Below are 5562 nucleotides of genomic sequence, written 5' to 3'. Positions count from 1 at the left end.
TGAAAAACCTTTTGCGACAATTCTAGCTTTGTAGATAGTAATACTACTATCAGCGTCCGTCTTCCTCTTGAAGATCCATTTATTCTTGATGGCCTACCGATCATCGGGCAAGTCGACCAAAGTCCACACTTTGTTCTCATACATGGATCCCATCTCAGATTTCATGGCCTCAAGCCATTTTGCGGAATCTGGGCTCACCATCGCTTCCTCATAGTTCGTAGGTTCGTTATGGTCAAGTAACATGACCTCCAGAACAGGATTACCGTACCACTCTGGTGCGGATCTCACTCTGGTTTACCTACGAGGTTCGGTAGTAACTTGATCTGAAGTTACATGATCATCATCATTATCTTCCTCACTAATTGGTGTAGTAGTCACAGGAACAGATTTCTGTGATGAACTACTTTCCAATAAGGGGGCAGGTACAGTTACCTCATCAAGTTCTACTTTCCTCCCACTGACTTCTTTCAAGAGAAACTCCTTCTCTAGAAAGGATCCATTCTTAGCAAGGAATGTCTTGCCTTCGGATCTGTGATAGAAGGTGTACCCAACTTTCTCCTTTGGGTATCCTACGAAGACATTTTTCTCCGATTTGGGTTCGAGCTTATCAGGATGAAACTTTTTCACATAAGCATCGCAACCCCATACTTTAAGAAACGACAACTTTGGTTTCTTGCCAAACCACAGTTCATATGGTGTCATCTCAACGGATTTAGATGGTGCCCTATTTAACGTGAATGCAGCTGTCTCTAATGCATAACCCCAAAACGATAGTGGTAAATCGGTAAGAGACATCATAGATTGCACTATATCCAATAAAGTACGGTTATGACGTTCGGACACACCATTATGCTATGGTGTTCCAGGTGGCACGAATTTGTGAAACTATCCACATTGTTTTAATTGAAGACCAAACTCGTAACTCAAATATTTGTCTCCGCGATCAGATCGTAGAAACTTTATTTTCTTGTCACGATGATTTTCCACTTCACTCTAAAATTCTTTGAACTTTTCAAATGTTTCAGACTTATGTTTCATCAAGTAGATATACCCATATCTGCTCAAATCATATGTGAAGGTCAGAAAATAATGATACCCGCCGCGAGCCTCAACACTCATCGGATCGCATACATCAGTATGTATTATTTCCAATAAGCCAGTTGCTTGCTCCATTGTTCCGGAGAACGGAGTTTTAGTCATCTTGCCCATGAGGCATGGTTCGCGGCATCAAGTGATTCATAATCAAGTGATTCCAAAATCCCATCAGCATGGAGTTTCTTCATGCGCTTTACACCAATATGACCTAAACGGCAGTGCCACAAATAAGTTGCACTATCATTATTAACTTTGCATCTTTTGGCTTCAATATTATGAATATGTGTATCACTACGATCGAGATCCAACAAACCATTTTCGTTGGTGTGTATGACCATAGAAGGTTTTATTCATGTAAACAGAACAACAATTGTTCTCTAACTTAAATGAATAAACGTATTGCAATAAACATGATCAAATCATATTCATGCTCAACGCAAACACCAAATAAGACTTATTTAGGTTCAACACAAATCCTGAAAGTATAGGGAGTGTGCGATGATGATCATATCAATCTTGGAACCACTTCCAACACACATCATCACTTCACCCTTAACTAGTCTCTGTTTATTCTGTAACTCCCGTTTCGAGTTACTAATCTTAGCAACTGAACTAGTATCAAATACTGAGGGGTTGCTATAAACACTAGTAAAGTACACATCAATAACATGTATATCAAATATACCTTTGTTCACTTTGCCATCCTTCTGTTCCGCCAAATACTTGGGGCAGTTCTGCTTCCAGTGACCAGTCCCTTTGCAGTAGAAGCACTCAGTCTCAGGCTTAGGTCCAGACTTGGGTTTCTTCACTTGAGCAGCAACTTGCTTGCCATTCTTCTTTGAAGTTCCCCTTCTTCCCTTTGCCCTTTTTCTTGAAACTAGTGGTCTTGTCAATCATCAACACTTGATGCTTTTCTTGATTTCTACCTTCGTCGATTTCAGCATCACGAAGAGCTTGGGAATCGTTTTTGTTATCCCTTGCATATTATAGTTCATCATGAAGTTCTAGTAACTTGGTGATAGTGACTAGAGAACTCTCTCAATCACTATCTTATCTGGAAGATTAACTCCCACTTCATTCAAGTGATTGTAGTACTCTAACATTTTGAGCACATGCTCACTAGCTGAGCAATTCTCCTCCTTCTTGTAGGCAAAGTACTGTCAGAGGTCAAATACCTCTCGACACGGGCATGAGTATGAAATACCAATTTCAACTCTTGGAACATCTTATATGCTCCATGGCGTTTCAAAACATTTTTGAAGTCCCGGTTCTAAGCCGTAAAGCATGGTGCACTAAACTATCAAGTAGTCATCATACCGAGCTTTTGTCAAACGTTCATAACGTCTGCATCTGCTCCTGCAATAGGTCTGTCACCTAGCGGTGCATCAAGGACATAATTCATCTGCGCAGCACTGAGGAAAATCCTCAGATCACGGACTAAGTCCGCATCATTGCTACTATCATCTTTCAACTTAGTTTTCTCTAGGAACATATAAAAATTAAAAGGGGAGCAACATCGTGAGCTATTGATCTACAACATAGATATGCTAATACTACCATGACTAAGTTCATGATAAATTTAAGTTCAATTAATCATACTACTTAAGAATCCCACTTAGATAGACATCCCTCTAATCCTCTAAGTGATCACGTGATCCAAATCAACTAAACCATGTCCGATCATCACGTGAGATGGAGTAGTTTCAATGGTGAACATCACTATGTTGATCATATCTACTATATGATTCACGCTCGACCTTTTGGTCTCCGTGTTCTGAGGCCATATATGTTATATGCTAGGCTCGTCAAGTTTAACCTGAGTATTCCGCGTGTGCAACTGTTTTGCACCCGTTGTATTTGAACGTAGAGCCTATCACACCCGATCATCACGTGGTGTCTCAGCATGAAGAACTTTCGCAACGGTGCATACTCAGGGAGAACACTTATACTTTGATAATTTAGTGAGGGATCATCTTATAATGCTACCGTCAATCAAAGCAAGATAAGATGCATAAAAGATAAGCATCACATGCAATCAATATAAGTGATATGATATGGCCATCATCATCTTGTGCTTGTGATCTCCATCTCCGAAGCACCGTCATGATCACCATCGTCATCGGCGCAACACCTTGATCTCCATCATAGCATCGTTGTCGTCTCGCCAATCTTATGCTTCTACGACTATCACTACCGCTTAGTGATAAAGTAAAGCATTACAGGGCGATTGCATTGCATACAATAAAGCGACAACCATATGGCTCCTGCCAGTTGCCGATAACTCGGTTACAAAACATGATCATCTCATACAATAAAATTTAGCATCATGTCTTGACCATATCACATCACAACATGCCCTGCAAAAACAAGTTAGACGTCCTCTACTTTGTTGTTGCAAGTTTTACGTGGCTGCTACGGGCTTAGCAAGAACCGTTCTTACCTACGCATCAAAACCACAACGATAGTCTGTCAAGTTAGTGTTGTTTTAACCTTCGCAAGGACCGGGCGTAGCCACACTCGGTTCAACTAAAGTTGGAGAAACTGACACCCGCCAGCCACCTATGTGCAAAGCACGTCGGTAGAACCAGTCTCGCGTAAGCGTACGCGTAATGTCGGTCTGGGCCGCTTCATCCAACAATACCGCCAAACCAAAGTATGACATGCTGGTAAGCAGTATGACTTATATCGCCCACAACTCACTTGTGTTCTACTTGTGCATATGACATCTACGCATAAAACCTGGCTCGGATGCCACTGTTGGGGAACGTAGTAATTTCAAAATTTTCATAGGCACACACAAGATCATGGTGATGCATAGCTACGAGAGGGGAGAGTGTTGTCCATGTACCCTCATAGACTGAAAGCGGAAGCGTTAGCACAATGCGGTTGATGTAGTCGTACGTATTCATGATCTGACCGATCAAGTACCGAACTCACGGCACCTCCGAGTTCAGCACACGTTTAGCCTGACGACGTCCCTCGAACTCCGATCCAGCTGAGTGTTGAGGGAGAGTTTCGTCAGCACGATGGCGTGGTGACGATGTTGTACCGACGCAGGGCTTCGCCTAAGCACCGCTACAGTATCATCGAGGTGGATTATAGTGGAGGGGGCACCGCACACAGCTAAAAGATCAACTTGATCAACTGTTGTGTCTATCGGGTGCCCCCCTGCCCCCGTATATAAAGGAGCAAGGGGGGGTGCGGCCAGCTAGGGAGAGGGCGCGCCAAGAGGAGTCCTACTCCCACCGGGAGTAGGACTCCCCCCCTTTCCTAGTTGGAATAGGATTCAGGAGGGGGAAAGAGGAGGGAGAGAAGGAAAGGGGGGCGCCGCCCCCCTCTCCTTGTCCTATTTGGACTAGGGGGAGAGGCGCGTGGCCCAGCCCTGGCCACCTCTCCTCTTCTCCGTAAAGGCCCACTAAGGCCCATTTACCTCCCGGGGGGTTCCGGTAACCTCCCGGTACTCCGGTACAATCCCGATTTCACCCAGAACACTTCCGATATCCAAACATAGGCTTCCAATATATCAATATTCATGTCTCGACCATTTCGAGACTCCTCGTCATGTCAGTGATCTCATCCGGGACTCCGAACAACCTTCGGTACATCAAAACATATAAACTCATAATATAACTTTCATCGTAACGTTAAGCGTACGGACCCTACGGGTTCGAGAACTATGTAGACATAATCGAGACACGTCTCCAGTCAATAACCAATAGCGGAACCTGGATGCTCATATTGGCTCCCACATATTCAACGAAGATCTTTATCGGTCAGACCGCATAACAACATACGTTGTTCCCTTTGTCATCGGTATGTTGCTTGCCCGAGATTCGATCGTAGGTATCTCAATACCTAGTTCAATCTCGTTATCGGCAAGTCTCTTTACTCGTTCCGTAATACATCATCCCGCAACTAACTCATTAGCTGCAATGCTTGCAAGACTTATAGTGATGTGCATTACCGAGTGGGCCCAGAGATACCTCTCTGACAATCGGAGTGACAAATCCTAATCTCGAAATATGCCAACCCAACAAGTACCTTCGGAGACACCTGTAGAGCACCTTTATAATCACCCATTTATGTTGTGACATTTGGTAGCACACAAAGTGTTCCTCCGGTAAACGGGAGTTGCATAATCTCATAGTCATAGGAACATGTATAAGTCATGAAGAAAGCAATAGCAACATACTAAACGATCGAGTGCTAAGCTAACGGAATGGGTCAAGTCAATCACATCATTCTCCTAATGATGTGATCCTGTTAATCAAATGAGAACTCTTTGTCCATGGCTAGGAAACATAACCATCTTTGATCACCGAGCTAGTCAAGTAGAGGCATACTAGTTACACTCTGTTTGTCTATGTATTCACACATGTATTATGTTTCCGGTTAATACAATTCTAGCATGAATAATAAACATTTATCATGAAATAAGTAAATAAATAATAACTTTATTATTGCCTC

The sequence above is a fragment of the Triticum dicoccoides genome, chromosome 7A, assembly GCF_002162155.2.
Source record: "Triticum dicoccoides isolate Atlit2015 ecotype Zavitan chromosome 7A, WEW_v2.0, whole genome shotgun sequence".
NCBI lineage: Eukaryota > Viridiplantae > Streptophyta > Magnoliopsida > Poales > Poaceae > Triticum > Triticum dicoccoides.
Note: the sequence above shows the minus strand (reverse complement) of the source record.